Source organism: Zingiber officinale, chromosome 4A, assembly GCF_018446385.1.
Source record: "Zingiber officinale cultivar Zhangliang chromosome 4A, Zo_v1.1, whole genome shotgun sequence".
In the NCBI taxonomy this organism is placed as follows: Eukaryota; Viridiplantae; Streptophyta; class Magnoliopsida; order Zingiberales; family Zingiberaceae; genus Zingiber; species Zingiber officinale.
Window position 1 is genome coordinate 122,767,146 of NC_055992.1, and position 18,667 is coordinate 122,785,812.

An 18,667-nucleotide genomic window follows, 5' to 3' on the forward strand; every position below is an offset into this window, starting at 1 on the left:
GTTTTAAAATTAGTTTTTCTTTAAAATTTTTAACTTGACCTCAAAATTAAAAAACTATTTTTACTTATCTTCAAAAATTCAGGTTATTTTTAACTTAACTTTAAAATTAAAATTATTTATGACCTGGCTGTTAAATTACAACTCTTCTAGAATGTTTTCAAAGCTAAGCCTTTACGTAAAACCTCTTTAAGCTAAGTACTTAATCAAGTCTTCTTTAACTAAGCTTAGTTAGATTATACTCTAAACTTAGCTATTTGGCAAGAAGTTTTCTCAAGACAATCATTCTTAAGCTGAATATATAGCTAAGTATTTTCAAATTTAGCTAAGTACTTAATCATTTTTTGTGATATCACAAAAATTTGCTGAGTCACTTGTTAAAGACAAAAATAACCTTATCTTAGCTAAAAGTATCTCTCAAACTAAAGGAAATGGAAATATTAAGATTACCTATACTTTAGGGCTCTGATACCTGATCAACACCAATTAGATAATTTGATTACTATTTAAACTTGACTCATACTTGGACTTAAAGACCAACTGAATAAATAATCTAAATTAAAATTTTAGATTATTTTTGGTGGAGGTAAAAACTAACAAGTTCTCTTTCAAAAATAAGTATTATTTTATTCAAAATTAAGCTGAGTCCCTTTTTCACTTAAGTTATATCTTCAAAATTCAATATTTGCAAAAGGCGATTCATAGAGCAAAGGGGGAGAGAGGAAGTTACATAGACTATTTTTCTCTTTTCCTAGATTTCTTTTTGATCTATGTCAAAGGGGGAGAGAGAAAAGTTAAGTAAAGAGTAAACTTAAACATATCCAATGGGAAAGCATAATAAAGTTTTTTGTTTAAGTTTCTGTACTTACTGTCTTATTTATTACTTAACTTTGAACTGTATTGTCATAATCAAAAAGGGGGAGATTGTTGGTGCGGGAAGCATCCGACGATCGAACCTATGTTTTGATTATGTCAAAGGGTTCAAAGTTAAGGTGTTTTGTTTCTAATATGTTGAACAAGTTTGCAGGAAAGTCCTAAGTGGAACTTAGGCATAAGTCCTAACTGCGGTTAGGTAAGGGAAAATCCTAAGGGGGGGCAACCTTAGGTCCTAGGGGGTGGTAACCCTAGGTGAAGGAAAATCCTAAGGGGCGGCAACCTTAGGTCCTAGGGGGTGGTAACCCTAGGTGGAGGAAAACCCTAAGGGGCGGCAACCTTAGGTCCTAGGGGGCGGTAACCCTAGGTGGAGGAAAACCCTAAGGGGCGGCAACCTTAGGTCCTAGGGGGCGGTAACCCTAGGTGGAGGAAAACCCTAAGGGGCGGCAACCTTAGGTCCTAGGGGGCGGTAACCCTAGGCGGAGGAAAACCCTAGGGGGCGGTAACCCTAGGGGTGGTAACCCTAGGCGGAAAGTCCAGTCGGTCTGGAGGATCAACTGGCAACAGGTAAATCTCCTGAGTGAAGTAGGTGAGGACGTGTTCCCCGTAGAGGGAACAGTAGGCGTCGGGTCGACCTAGGGTTTCCGGGGGGAAACCCGAAGTCAGACTCGGACAGTTCGGAGACTGTCGAACTTTCATTCATATTTATGATATTATATGTGCTAACTTTGTCTTGCAGAATATGTGTGTATTTTGTGGACTAACACATTGTGCAGGGACAAAAGAGAAACATTAGCCTCGGATGAACAGTGTCTGAGGCGCCTCCATGGAGCTTGGAGGCGCCTCAGGTACAAAGGAAGAGCTGGCTGCGAAACAGTGTTCAAGGCGCCTTGAGTGGTGATGGAGGCGCCTTGGACCTGTTGAAGGCACCTTGAGTGGTGATGGAGGCGCCTTCAACTGTGATAAGCGCAGAATGGTCAGCGCTTATCTACACGATGGAATCGGAGCGGTGGAGGCGCCTTGGATGGCTTTCAAGGCGCCTTGGATGCCCTTTATAAGGGGACTTCGAGCAGCTTCTTGAATGAATAACTTACAAGCGATCTTTCTGCTACAAGTTGCTCACGAGACGATTCCGAAGTGCTGCTATGAGACACCGACGACCCGGAGCTCCGAATTTCCAGATTACGATATTGTCGTCGGTATAATTAATTGTTGTCATTTATTGTACTTCAAATTGTAATCATTATCGAGCTTATAGTTGTTGCCCACCGGAAGCGATCAAGGATCGCGGGCCTTCGAGTAGGAGTCGACCTAGGCTCCGAACGAAGTAAACGACTGTGTTCTTGTGTTTGTTTCTTTTATTCCGCTGCTTTAATTACTCTACGAGCGTATTTAACTCCGATAGTTTTCCGATACGATCAAAATAGCCGCGAGCGCTATTCACCCCCCCTCTAGCGCGATCTCGATCCAACAGTCACATCTATCTTGCTTCTTATTCCGCTGCGCCTCTGGTTCTCCGATAGCACCACGTCTCGCAAGGATACGATCCGCGACAAATATAGAATTTTACATACATCGATCCTATATTCCATAAAGGAATGTACATATATTCTAGATCGAACAAAAATGTAAAATCCTAATAACTAATACAGCTCCTGCTGTATTTAATATTACAATCATGCACACACAATAAAATGCCCTTGACATGCCCAAGGGTCTAATCACACACAATATCTATATGTCATAATAGTTGGAGCCTACAACTACAAAGTTAGCACATCCTACTATTATCCTGCCTAAATTATGTATGACATGTGTATAATCTATTTGAAAACCAAACACATAGAGGCAAACCCTAGCTCTGATACCAATTGTTGGTTAGTCCTAGGAAAACGTACTGGTTCCACTGTACAAAAAATTTATACAAGTGTCAAACCTTTCGTTAAATAACCTATTGTGATCTTTAGAAGTTAAATTAGGAATCACAGACAGAACTTAACATCATCGATTCCAAATTTAACTTATCTGTTCTTGATAGTTTAGATTCGGATCGCAAGCGGAACTTAACACTGTTGATCCAAATCCACCTATGTTATTAATTCCATTAAATATTAATTTTCAAAATTGGCTTCCAGGACTGCATGGCGAGGCACATGACCTTCTTGGGTATGAGAGCATCCACCACCGCTTAGACAAAGCCTTTTAAGGAAAGATAATATTTAATTTCCTTAAATAACTCTAGGTTAACCAAAAAGAACAATCGAATCACAAATTTAAAAAATAAAACAAAAGAAACACAAATTCGAAACAAATCCGAAAACTCTAGAATCATATGCCTCTTGTGTTTGGTATTTCCAAAAATAACTATACAAAGAAAACTAGTATGATGCGGAAAACAATTATTAGTTATACCTTTCTTTGTAAACAAATAACCTCTTGATCTTCTACCGTATTCCTCTTCTTATCCCGGACGTTGTGTGGGTAACGATCTACCGAGATGAGAATCCACCTAAGCCACCTTCTTCTCCATGCAAGATTCGGCCACCACACTAACTCCATGAAAGGATGAGGTTCGACCACCGCCAAGCTCCAAGGGATGCTTTCTTTTTCTCCTTCTTCTCCAAGCTAGAATCCGACCACCTTCAAGCTCCATGAGATGATGAGGTTCGGTCAATGAAGAAGAAAGAAAAGGAAGAAGAGAAAACTTCTATGGCCGGCCACACCAAGGAAGAGAGTGAGAGAAAAAGAAGAGAGTCGTTAGCCATGAAGGCACATCTACCCCCTCTTTTATAATCCTTGATCTTGGCAAATAAGAAAATTTAAATAAAAAATTTCCTTAATTCTTTTGCCATGAAAAGGAAAATTTATTTAATTAGAAACAATTTTCTCTTCTCAATTGTAATGGCCGACCACTTTTAAAAACAAAATAAGGAGAGTTTTAATTAACACAAGAATTAAAACTTCCTAATTTGTTTCCGGAAATTTATAAAAATTTCTCCAATAATTTTCCCTTCATGATGGTTTGTAAAATGGAAATTTTATAAATTAAAATCTTTCTTTTAAACATGTAGATGATTTCCAAAAAGGAAAGTTATCTCTAAAAATTAAAATCTCTTTTCAATCTACAAATAAGGGAAGATATCAAATCTTTTCTTAATCTTTTGTAGAAACTTATAAAAGAAATATTTAATTTTTAAACTCTCTTTTAAATCATGAACATGGTTAACAAGGAAAGTTTTCTCAAAATTAAAATGTACCTTTCAATCTACAAATAAGGAAAGATTTCAAATCTTTTCTTAATCTTTTGTAGAAAACTATAAAAGGAAAGATTTAAATTTCAAACTCTCTTTTAAAACCATAATATCCACATAAGAAATAATTTTAATAAAAATCCCTTTTTATTTTCTATGTGGTCGGCCACACCTAGCTTGGACTCCAAGCTAGGGTCGACCACTAATCTTGACTCTATCCTTGGGTCTTGGCTGACCCTAGCTTGGGTTCCAAGCTAGCTTGGCCGGCCCCCTTGGGTTGGGTAAGAAGTGAGTATGTGGTGGGTATACATCTATATATACAATAGGGTACAATAGGGACCGAGAGGAGGAATTGATTTTGGTCTCCCGATGAAATTAAGATTCCCGTGTTCGCCCCGAACATACAACTTAACTTCATCAATAATAATTCATACCGCTAAAGAATTATTATTGAACTACCACACCAATCCCAAATTACATTTTGAGCTCCTTCTTATTATGAGTGTGTTAATCTCCCTGTGTTTAAGATGTCGAATGTTCACTAATTAAATGAGTTACTGACAACTCACTTAATTAATATCTTAGTCCAAGAGTAGTACCACTCAACCTCACCGTCATGTCGGACTAAGTCCACCTGCAGGGTTTAACATGACAATCCTTATGAGCTCCTCTTGGGGACATTCTCAACCTAGATTACTAGGACACAGTTTCCTTCTATAATCAACAACACACACTATAAGTAATATCATATCCCAACTTATCGGACTTATTGATTTATCGAGCTAAATCTCACTCATTGATAAGTCAAAGAAATAAATACTAAATATATGTGTTTGTTATTATATTAGGATTAAGAGCACACACTTCCATAATAACTAAGGTATAGTTCTTTTATCAATTCAGTATAAAAAGAATTTACCTAAAATGGTCCTACTCAATACACTTAGAGTGTACTAGTGTAATTTATTAGTCAAGATAAACTAATACCTAATTACACTACGACTATTACGATGGTTTGTTCCTTTCCATCTTAGTCGTGAGCAACTGTTTATAATTTATAAAGAACTGATAACATGATCTTCTGTGTGTGACACCACACACCATGTTATCTACAATATAAATTAATTGAACAACCACACTTAACAAATAAATGTAGGTATTTGACCATTGTGATTCTTTATTTCTAAATAAATGTTTATACAAAAGTTAAGCTTTTAGTATACACTCTAACAATCTTCTTGCATCCTCCCGCTGCCCAACAGATTGATGGTCGTGTCGCTTGTCGTGAGAGGGAGATCGACAGCGATAGCCCCTTGGAGCCGGTCTGGCGATCGGCGTCAGGCCGCGATAATCACGTGTGTTGTGTGATGCCGACTGGTGGAAGGAACAAAATATAGGCGTACATACCTTGCCTTTCGACTCCTTTGGTTGGACGGAGGTCACATGTTGCACGACATGCGCCCTTGTCTCCTGATGCGGCCGACCCCCCTTAGGCTCTTGGCCCCCTTGGCAGTTGATGGCTGCTCGACGGTCTGCGTTCGGTCGGCGCCGAGGGTTCGGCTGGTGTCTCTTTATTTCTTGCTGCTTGGGCTTCTTCCACATTGATGTATTCATTAGCTTTCTTGAGCATGTGGTCGTAGTCTCGGGGTGGCTTCCTAATGAGTGACCGGAAGAAGTCTCCCTCTATGAGCCCCTGGGTGAACACATTCATCATGGTCTCAGATGAGACCGAAGGGATATCCATAGATACCTGGTTGAAGCGCTGGATGTATGCCCCGGAGAGCTTCTCTCGGTCCTTGCTTCAAAAAAAATAAACTGACGCTTGTCTTTTGGTAGCGTCTGCTGCTTCTAAAGTGATGTAGGAAGGTCATTCGGAAGTCTTTGAGGTTTCGTATCGATCGATCCGACAGCCTCCTGAACCAGCGTTGCGTTGAGCCGGATAGTGTGGTGAGGAAGACCCGACACTTCACCCCATCCGTGTATTGGTGAAGTGTAGCTGCGTTGTCGAACTTACCCAGGTGGTCGTCCGGATCGGTCGAGTCGTTGTACTCTCCGATTGCCAAGGGAGTGTAGTGCGTCGGCAGGGGATCATGCAGAATTTCTTCGGAGAACTGCCTGTTGATCCGCTCAGGCAATGCGTTGCCTCGGGGCGCCTTGCTCTTTCGTGCGTCTCAAGTGTGCGCTTCGTCTGAGGACGATCCTCGTTCTTGATTTGCCTATGCGATCTCTGAGGGCGTTTGGAATAGTGCCTAGTGGAAGGGTATAGGCACAGGCGGCGCGTCTCCATGTGTGTCGGTCGACAATCTATTTTGCCCCCAAATAGAGTACTGCTCCAATCAGTCTTCGTGAGCAGCTCGACCCCCTGCTGCCAAGATTGTTTACTATGTCTGCCGATCGGCTAGCGCTTTCTGCTGCTGCTGCTCGACTATCTTTGCTGCTCGTGCTTGTATGAGTGCGTCGAGCTCTTCTTGTGTGAGCGTAACAATGTGCAGTTGTCCAACTTCTTCCATATTCTCTGTGTAACGACCCGACCCTTTTTTGGCCTCTTGGGCGGCCCTTGTGGTGGCCCTTATGTCGTCGGCCCATTTGGCGATATCGTCGATTTGTCTTAGTTACTCACTAGACTTTCCAGATTTTGCCTCCCGAGTTCGAACTCTAAATCTCGGGCTTAAGTATTAGAGTTTACGATCCGCAACCGCGAGATCATCTCACTTGGTTACCGTGATTCATAAACTCTAATACTTAAGCCCGGAGATTTAGAGTTCAACTGGGAGGCAAAAATCCACTGGGGTCGACGACATAAGGGCCGATGGTCGACGACACGAGAGGTCGCCAAATGGGCCGACGACATAAAGGCCACAAGGGCCGCCCAAGAGGCCAAAAAGGGTCGGGTCGTTACAATAGAACCCTAGTGAGCCCTCTTGGCCCATTTGGCGACTCGGATCGTCGTCGGCCTTATGTCGGCCCATTTCGACCTCTAATGTGAAGCGACCCTTGGCCGTCGTTACTCACTGGACTTTGATTTTGCCTCCCCAGATTCGAACTCTAAACCTCCGGGCTTAGTATTAGAGTTTACGATCTCGCAACCAATGAGATCATCTCCTTGGTTGACCGTGATTCATAAACCTAATACTTAAGCCCGGAGGTTTAGAGTTCGAATCCGGGATCAACTGCCAGGGGTGGAAAGTCCTAGTGAGTAACGGCACGACCAAGGGTCGTCGGTCTACGACATTAGAGGTCGTCAAATGGGCCGACGACATAAGGGCCGACGGTCGACGATCCGAGGGTCGCCAAATGGGCCAAGAGGGCCGGGTCGTTACACTCTGCTCGGATGCAGGTGCGTTCCCATAGACGGCGCCAAATTTGATTCTATCCAAAAGTCAAGGCGATGGATGCTGGGGATTTTGTGCTCCTATTGACCGTGCGTGAACTCCAAACAAGATGGACCTGCAACCACAACAATGTCAGTGCCGAGCAGCGAGGGGCTCCCCGACGTTGACCCTCCGACGCTCAAGTCAGTCATCGGCGGTGTGGAAGCAAGGAAGCAAAGAAGTGGAGCAAAAGAAGCAGAGTAACAGTAGCAACAATAAAACTTGCATACCTTCGCTGAAGCTTGGGGGCTCTTTATATAGGGCTCCGAGAGCGCACGTGCATGCTTCTCGAGGTGTGCACGCTTCTCAAAGCTTTTCCTGAAAAGACATGTCAGGAAAGTACCCCTGACACCATACCTTAACGACCCGAGCATATCTCTGACAAGACAGTGGAAGCTTCCGTCGTACGATCCTTTGCCTGACCATGCCGCCAACCATGTTGTCTGTCGGTGGCACGGGTTCCCAAAAGGATATTGACATATCCTCCTTTTGTCTGTTCCAGGGGCGAGCAGGAGAGCCGCTCGGCCAACCTTCATCCATCCGAAAGCTATCGTCTTCGGGCTGAGCGAGATGGCCGCTCGGCCAACATTCCTCTGCCCGGCTCCACCGTTATGCTGAGCGGGAGAGCCGTGTTTGAATGTCGTTCGCTCGGTTGCGGCTTTGGTTTACTGGTTCCGAGATTTGATGTAAGTCCGAACAGTTTGGCCGCTCGGTAAGTGCTTCGTCAATTCTTTCCTGAGTGTCAGAAACTCGATGCCTGGCCGAGCTGTTATGATATTGGATCGGATATTTTTTATTCCACTCGGGTAAGTGGATTGCCCGACCGACCCTGACTTTGACCTCCAGCGCGGCAATGCCCCTCTACGAGATGACCCCCTCCTCATCGTCGCATCAATAGTAATGATAATATTATTATTAACAGTGATGTATATAAATAAATAAAATTGAATGCTATCTTTTTTTATTTTAGAATTTGTTTAGATAATTTTATTAGGCTTTAGATTAAGTCTATTTAGTTTATTCCAACTATCGATAGAAGTTGATTAATTTAATTTACTATAGTTTTAATTAAAATACAAAAAAAAATTTAAAAAAATGCACTTCTTCCTCTGATCCCCCACTCCGTTGACAACCGCTGCCCGCCCGCCTTCCGTCGACCATTGCCGGTCGACTGTCGCTCGCCGCCAGTTGCTGCCCATCGCTCGTTGCTGCCCACCACCCACCATCCGATGATCTATTGTCACCTCCGCAGATGTTTGTCGCTGCCCACCGCCCGCCATCCGACGGTCTGTTGTCACCTCGGCAAATGTTTGTCACTGCCCACCAACTACAACCCGTCGCCTGTCGACCACCGGCGATCTACTACCTCCGGCAACGCTGGCCACACCCACCCATCGCTTGCTATCGCCGCCTATTGCCACCTCCACGCGCTCGGGTCCGATGGCTACGAGGCTAATTTTGGAAAAAAAAATTATTTAACCTCGGGAATTGAGAAAAACCAAGGTAACTGGGTATTCCGATTCCGGGTTTGATGCCCCAATTGCTAACGTTTCAAAATCGAGCAAAACTCGAACCAAACACGATTATCGTTGATAACCATAGACGGATAACTAAGGTTATTCACGATAACCCTGATCCAAACATGCCTTAGAAGTGATTTCTGATAAGGTTTCTAAAGTCACCCGATGTAGTGGACTAGAGGAAGTAAAAAAAAATAGAGATACATTTGCCCCTCAATGGAACACATATGTACAAGTGGAGGAATAGTTGTGGAGAGTATGCTCATTTTCTCTAGGAAATTAGGAATTTTTCTTCCATTTCTTCTACTAATTTTGTTTAATAGTTATTTAATTATGGTGATCAACATTTTGGTCATTATTGGACCAAAATGATGATATTGGAGGAACAATTACAAAGACTATTGGTCACGTCGTGGTGGAACAATTGCAAAGTTGTTGCCAATTGTTAGGATGTTTCGGGAGCTAAGGGGGAGTGAATAGCTTCTTTCACTTCGTCTTAATGATTTGTAGCAGATACTCAAAACAAAGACTCCATAATGTTAACATCTCTGATTTACTTGGTTTCCACCTCTTTGAGGTGATTAATCCAAAAATTCACACGGTGTACACTATTCCACTATGAATACACTCCTTTTCAGAAACAATCTGGAGACAGCGAAGCCTTGTATAAGCTCACAACAAGAAATACAAACTAGGTTACACAAGAAAACGAAAATTATTGCAATTATGAACTTTGCTTTGCTTGCTCTTTCCTTATTTTGATTTACCCTCTTGTAAACTCAGAAATGCAGCAACACTTCACTCTGAATCGTCCAAGAACCGACAACAAAGAAATGTGTGAATCTGTCTTTGAAATAACCATGGAAACCTTTTTCTAGGGTTCTTCAACGCCTCTCAATCAATTTAACTTTTCCTTAATCTATTATCATATCATCCGACCGTTAGAACACCTACAGAATGACTCTTTTTCTGAACCCTAATCGATTGTTGAGTCATCCCAATCGATTTAGAAGACTTTAATCGATTACCCAATCAATTACACAACCCTCTATTTTCTCGTGAAAATACCTTAATCGATTATCCCAATCAATTAAGACTTCTTAATCGATTAACTCAATCGATTCTTTCTTCTTGCAATAAAACACTATCTAATCGATTGACCAAATCGATTAGTAATGGCTGAATCGATTGGTCCAATCAATTAGGCTCGGCCCAATCGATTGACCAATCGATTCGAACCCTTTTTGTTGGATCGAAATGCGCTAGAGAGGGGGGGAGGTGAATAACGCTCATGGCTTTCACTTTCGTATTTAAAGCTTATTGAATAACGCAGCGGAATAATAAATAAAGAAATGCAGAGAGACACTAATATTTACTTGGTTCGAAGCTTGGGGCGACCCCTACTCTAAGGCCCACACTCGTTGAGCGTTTACTTTGGACAATAACTATAATCTCGCAAAATGTTACAAATGAATATTACAATTAATCTGTACTGAAAATTATACCAACACAAGCGAATCGTAAAACTGAAGCTTCTGGTCGTCGGTGTCTTGTTGTAACTCAGCCGGATCGTCTTGTTAGCAATGCACTGAAGAAAGATTGCTTAGAAGGTGTTATTCAAAACTGTTGGTCGAGACAGACTTAAATCAGTCGTTGAGGGCGCCTTCAAAGCCCTTGAGGGTGCCTCCATCACCGGTGGATCTGCAGCGCAGATAAGCTCCGCTTCACCCGCTGCTTATCCACTTGAAGACGCCTCCAATGTCATGGAGGGCGCCTTCAAGGTCATCCGAGGCGCCTCAGCACTCCATGAGGACGTCTCCAACTTTACTGCGCGCACTCCCCAACCCTTGCACCCGAGGCGCCTCCAAGCTCCATGGAGGACACCTCAGGTACTATTCATCCGAGGCAAATCATGCTATTTTATCCCTGCAAGATATGTTAGTCCCAAAATATCAAGCATACCCTGCAACACAAAGTTAGCACACACTAATAAGATAAACATAAATGTTTTGACAGTCATCAGACTGTCTGGTTATGACTTTGGATTTCCGACCGGAAACCCTAGGTCGAACCGACGCCTACTGTTCACTCAGTGGGGAACGCGTCCTCACCTACTCCACTCAGCAGAGCATACCTGTTGCCAATTTGATCCTTTAGATCGACTGGGCTTTTGCTCAACACCCGAGTCTTCATGTCTTTCTGCTGGACGTCCGCTCCATGACCCGTCCAGACTTTCCACCCGATCCACAACACCGGGATTTTCACCTAGAGTTTCCGACTCTAGGACTTTTGCCTGAAGACCTCGACCCACCAAGGCTTTCCGCCTACAGTTACCACCCCCTAGGATTTTCTGCCTGTCTAACCGTAGCTAGGACTTTTATCTAAGATACCTTAGGACTTTTCCTGCAAATTCATTCAAACACATTAGATTACAAATAACCTTAACTTTGAATCCTTTGCTATTATTAAAACTCAGGTTCGATCGTCGGATGTTTTCCGCACCAACACTTTTTGTGTTTGTGCAAGAACCTCCTAATCGATTAGCTTAGGGTCAATCGATTGTCCCAATCGATTGCCTGACCCTAACTTGCTCAATCCAAGTCTAGGGTTCCTTTGCCCAACATCCGATTAATCGTGACCGGTTGGAACTTTCTCACCAAGTGTTCGGTCAACCTTGGCCCACTTGGACTTTCCATCTTATGTCAACTTTCCGTTGGACTTCCAATCATCAAGTGCAGTCCTCCTTGACCCACTTAGATTTCTCTCTTACTTAACTGCAATTAAGACTTTCCTCTTGTCAATGTGCGACCCTCCCAGACCCACTTAGACATTTCTTTACTAATATGCGGTCCTCCTTGACCTACTTGGACTTTCCTTTGCCTAACCACAATTAGGACTTTACCCTTGCCTAACTCATAAGTTAGAATTTTGTCATGCCTAACCTCCAATTAGGATTTTACCTTTGCCTAACTTTTGAGTTAGGAGTTTGCATTACGTAACCTCCAGTTATAGCTTCCCAGTCAAGTATCCGATCCTCCATGACATACTTGACTTCTTTCTCAAATATCTAGTCAATCTTGACCTAGTTGACTTATACTCACATATTATCCAAACATCAAAACTCAAGCTCGAATCTACTCGAGCTTAGTCAAACTAGTCAACCTTGACTTAAGGATGATTGCACCAATAATCTCCCAACACCGTTAACCGCGTGAGTGGTAGTGGCGGTCTTTGAAAGACCTATATAAAAGAATACGGATTCTCCTAGCTACATGAATTCTAGGGTAGGGGGGGGATTCGCAACCGAGAATACAAATAAAGCATGACCTTATTTCAATGAGAACACAACATATAACATCAAAACATAAACCAAAAGCAATAATGAACGTGATTGAAGAGTCATTGTCCTTGTCCTAACGTTGTCGGCTTGATCCCTATTGAAGAAAATATAGCGGAAAGAAGAGGAAGGTCTTTCAGGGGCTTAGGGTTGACGACGTCATAATACCTTCATCAATGGGGAACGAATGAATATGTCAAGATGATATCCAAAACTCTCGGGAACCAATGCTATATATAGAGAAATTCAATATATTATTAGCCCATAAATGATATCAAATCGAGCTAAGGGTTCTACACATTAAACACACATTCAATAACCTGAAACTCAATAATCTTAAGTTAGATCACTTTAATGGGTTTAGTTTGTATTTATCTATATAACTTATAATTAAGTCCACCAATTAGAAATCATAACCAACAATCTCCCACTTGGGCTACATGTGAGTTGTATGTGAAATACAAGTAAAATTTTGGTTGATATCAGACTTTATGGGTACAGAATACCCTCGTAAATAATCTGGTTCATTAACTTCATTGGTATAGCATTAAAGAGGTCATAATTACTATATATGCATGTAACAATCCCCAACAGTAATCAAAATACCAATATCATTAATGACATAAATTAAAATGTAGATGTGTAGTATGAACATTACATGAAATGTGATCAGTACATGTCAATTTTCAATTGGTCCTAAGTGACCCAAAAGGGTCTAATCATATCTGACCCAAAAATGTCAAGAAAGAATTATATTTTAAAGACACTTATATTATTATCGTGATAATGATAAATTTAAATGTCGCCTAAACTAATTGTGAAGTAAATGTTAAATTAAGATTATATATTTTAAATAAATATTAGTGATAATTTTTAATGTCTTTATAAATTATTACAAATGACATTTAATAGTGTCATTATAAATTACTTAAGGTGTCTAACCTCCCAATGCAAATATATCTTCAAAAATATCTTGTATCTGACCTCTCTCATGCAAAGGGTTGATGTACTAAGATAAATGTCTTTCATGATTTACCCTCTTTCAGAATATATAGGGGTGTCCTAGAAGAACCGCTAAGGTGATGATTCACCTTTTGATGCAATGATGCAATATCATTAAAATTCATCCATCATAGAAATAATTTTGAAGATACAATTTAAATCAATAATAGATAATTTGTATTCATCTGGCAAGTATTTGAGTTAAATTTACAAATAAAATAATGATAAACACTAATAAAATACATTCAAAATATTAAATTTTAAAACTAACACAGTTTTGTAAAATAAAAACTCTAAAAATGCCAAAAAGAATTGAGACCTTCCTATGCAAAGCCTCACCGGTAATTTTTTTCCATCTCTCACCAAGAGCCCTTCCAACATCTATAAATGGCATTCCTAGATTTTTCCTTTTTAGATTCTGTAAAAGAGTATAGTCAGTCATCTAAAAACAAAACAGGAATAAAAAGAATAAACACAGCTTCAGCAAGAACCCTTTAATGAACAATGGAAAATTAACAATTTACTGAATTATGTGAAAATTACAGCATACTTGGTTAAAAAACAAAAATCATAACTCGCAACAAGAACAAAATAAGAATCCACTTTCAGTTTCATGCCAACTTCATGATCTTTTGTCAAACATTAACAGAAAACAATAGCATCACTAATTTCATGGGAAAAATTACCAGAAAAAATCAAATGAAGAAAAAAGAATACAACTTCACCTTTGTTTCTATTCATTAGAGCCCTCTCTAAACTTAATGTCCCAATGCCTAAAATTTTGTGTGAATAGTTGCATTATTATGTATTTCAACACCTACTTCCATATTAGCCACTGAATGGACTTAAAATATGGAGAATGAGACATTTTATTGATTGTTGATCTACCATGAAGTTCTAAATTCGATAAACTGTGTGGTGTCGCCTCAAGTGACTATGAATGTTGGATTAGGGATCTTAATGCCATTGACTTATCAAATAATTGTTTGGCATGTGAAAGAGGGCTAGGAAAAGTTTTATCCAACAGAAAATTTTAAGTTTGCATGTGAAATCTAAATTTATCAAGAGAAATAGAAGTAAATTGCTTTCTGATATATAAAGAAAATTGATATCACTCCATGGTTGAACTGATTATCAAACTAAAGGAGCAACCATATAATGAGTTGGCTGGACAACAATCTGATTTTTTTTCCAAAAAACACCACTAATTCTTGTCTTGCTGGTGATAAATTTTGGATATAGAAGTGTGATAAAGCATATAATATACAAGGTCAAAAGATCTGCAAATCAACATATTGATAAAGAACGAGCAAGTTGCACAATGCAAGTGCAGATGTCCAAATAATGCCCATTAAACAAGGGCAATAAACTAAATTCATTTCTATGGAAAATCAAAATAGAAATCCCCCATATGAAACCTTCATCGTCTTATTTTCTAAATGTCTCAATTAAGTCAATGCAAAACAAAATTGGCAAAATTGATTCAATTCAAATTTAGACCAATAAGGATCACAAATGGACAATTACGTTATGCATAAGAAACCAGGATATCTTGCTCAATGCTTGTGTCTTCTCACAGCACAAATGGTGATTTAGAAATTATTGGAATATTTCTAGATATCGTACATTCGCTAAAATAAACTAATGATACACATGTAGGGAACATAACTATTCATAAAAAGAAATTAAAACAATGATTGAAGTATTATTTAATTATATTCCAGATCAAGTTATTAAAGGGTTTCAGATGTCCATGCACCATTGAGCTTGATGGAATGGTATTAGTTTTACATCATCGTTAGACCTTCCATTAACACCAGAAACACTCTCCAACTCGCCTTAGGCACCATATAGTCTATAGAGAACATATTTTTTACAAGAATAAACAATATACTTAATGCTTATTAAAGAAAATCACTAAGATGTGATTGTATAGATGATGTGAGACACAGAGAAATAAGTGTGATATGCAAATGTAAAAGAGAAAGGGTTTTTCATTTGCATTGGTATTTCTTATGCGTGGTATCAAGATAAGATCTCCTCGATATGCCAAGGCAATTTTTAAGCAAAATTCATAGCTGCAATTAAAGATTAGCAATATCCTATCAAAAACAAAAGAAACCAGCTACACTAGAAAGAAACTATCAAAATCAGTAACTTAATCAAACCAACAAAAGAAAGAATTATTAAGGGAAAAAAAACATGAGGCCGACCTTGAAATCATCATCAGTTGGCTTCAGAATTTGGTCAACAAAAGTCTTAATCATGCTATTAGAGAGTAACAATGGTGGATCAGTGTCCACAGTCTATAATTAGTTCATGGCAAATACATGTTGTTCAAGATTTGCATGGCTTGAAAAGTGCATTTACACAAGAACTGAAGGTAGTGCGGATCATAAATTGTGAAATGAAGCACAGTTACCTTTGAACAGATATTTCCTTTTTGCTGCCGAGAGGGTAGGAGAGGAGACGGTGCTGCTCGACGATCTTTGCGAGCACCGCCATCAAGCCGTTAGCAAGGTCCCCCTATTCTTGGACGGAGAGGAGCCATTAGCGCTGGCACTGCCCCTGCTTCCAAAATCTTAACTTGGTTGCTTGAACAGAGTGAGAGACCGAAGATTGGAACGACGGCGTACGGCGTACTTATTTCGACGGTAAGATCCTTCCCTCATTAACTCCAGAATCGCCTCTGGCAAATCCCCGATTTCGGCGCGGTATTCCTCTATCGACAAGAGGTAGAATAAGATGGCCGGCGGTGTTCTTGAAGAAAGTCTACGAAGTGCGCAATCAAGCCTAGTCCATCGACCGCGTTGTACTCATGGATAAGTTAAATCTAATAAATTGATCAAATTTAAAACTTCGATTCGATTTATTCAAAAATTTAATTTTTTTCAAAAAATTGAATAATTCATATGGATTCGATTTTGAAATTTCTGATTTGGTTAAGCCGAAGAGATCGAAGAGGCCGAATTTTTTATCTAAATTAAATTTTTAGACTCAACCAAATTTTTATTAAGCCAAATTTAATTTTTAGAAAAAAAACGATTTGTTCGATTTTATTAAAAATTCGATTCGGTTTATTTGATTTTTTATCGAAAATCGGTACGATTTGATTTGTTAAAAAAAATTGATTCGGTTCGGTTCAATTAATTCGGTTCGATTTTAACCGAATACTTACTCCTAATTTTACTACATGAATTTTAAAAATAATAATAAATCGAACCGATAAAATAAAGAAATTTTCCGAATTAATTAAAATTTTAAATAATTTTTTAAAATAAAATTCAGTTTTGTTATTAAAATAGAGGGGATAAAATTTTAGTTGATCCAAAAAATCAGTTAATTAGGTCTATTCAATTTGATCGAATGAAAATTTTAAAAAACAAAACCGAACCGAATTAATCAATTTTTTTAGGCAAGAAAATTGATTTTTTCTGAATAAACTGAATAGGTTTGTCCGTTTTAACCGATTTTTTTCTCACCCTTAGCCGCTCTCCTCCAAACAAACCCTGTTGAACACGTTGGATTTTGAGAGCCTCCTAATATCAAATGTGGCCTTACGTTGTTCCAGCTCATCAGGGACGCGAACTTGCGGACGAGGAAAGCCGAGCCATCTTTATCGCTGCATCTAGGGCTGTAAACGAACCGAGTTGAACCGAGCTTTGGGATGATCGAGCTTGTTTGATAAGGTAACCAAGCCGAGCTGAGCCGAGCTTAAATGAACCAAGTTTTTGAAATTATTGTTCAAGCTTGACTTGGTTTATTTTTTATGAGGTTAAACTTGTTTGAAGCTTGGCTTGAGTTTGGTTCATTTAGATGTTAACGAGGTCTCAATTCAAGCTTGGTTCGTTTAGATATTATCAAGCTCTCAACTCAATCTTGTTTAATTGTTTGAAACTTTTACTAATTTAATTGGTCATTGAGCTTGATAATTTAAATTTATTTGTTTATTTTATTTTATTATTTATTTAACGTATTGAAAAGAGTTTTATTAATGAATATGATTCATGAATATTATTTTTGAAAGTCGTTCATGAACATTATTCATGAACGTTGTTCACGAACGTTAACGAGCTAAACACATATGTGTCCAAACTTATTTGTTTAGTTTAACGAGTTGTTCAAACTTGTTTGTTTAATTAATCTTGTGTATATTATTTGAACATAAGCAAACTAATACCAAACTGAACATCAAACGTATTTACAAACACTTGATTCATTTACAGCCCTAGCCATAGCCGCAACAGAGCACGACGACATCGCCGTTTTGCTACGAGTAAGTTTAGGCAGTATTTGGTTGGGTTATTTTCTATTTATATTTTATGAAAAAATAGAAAATATTATTTGATTGATAATTTTCATATTTATTTTTTAATGGAAAAATAAAGAATATCTAAAAATTATTTTCTAATAAAAGGAAAAAATCACATTATTTTTTTTAAAATGAAACCAATTGAATTAATCAATTTTAATAAAATATTTACAACTACATTTTGTTTTAATACATGTCATAAAAAATATCATAATTGGCTATAGTCGGCTCGCTTGACTTTCACGTTACAAAACTAGAAAATCTTCTACTCGGATTAGTGCGTTAGGAGAAATAAAAGGAGGAAGCCTACCATAGTCAACTGGCAGGAGTTCCTTCGATTTCTTGAAGGAGTGACTCTGTGCCTTCAATTTTTTTTTTTTATTATTATAATGATTTTTTTTTAGTTTTTGTTAAAAAAAAAAAAACAGAAACTCCATCCAGCTAAAAAAACACAAAACAAAAGACTCAACAGAATCGTTTTTTTTTTTTTTAAATAATTATATATAATGAAAAGGACCCACGGAGAAATAGGGTGCAGCAAACGTTTAGAAAGCCCTAAGAAGTAAGAAAGAGTTGTGAGTTGTGGGAGCGAGCTGACGCGTTAGAAGTGCTAGAAGAGCACTAACCCAAGCCACTTGGTTCCATCGGACGGCACCTCTCTTTAATCCTGGTTATTTAATCCTGGTTAAGAATTGAGCAAATCTATCCATTGAGTTCTCATGGTAAACCCATGGTCAAGGTTAAACCAATCTCCCGTGCTCTCTATATATACTATGCCGTCGCATTTCTTCGTCGATCACTGAACGCAACCTCCAATTGTTCCAATCTCCAAATCCATGGAAAGCTCTCCTTCCACCCCCTCCTCCTCCCTCTCCAATGTGTTTCAAGTGACCAAAGCCAGGAAGCGAAGGCTCTCCAAGAAAGCTTCCGACTCGGAGAAGGAGAAGAAGGAGAATTTGGACAACGGAAAACGCAAGAGAAGCTCTTTTTTCAGAGGCGTCACC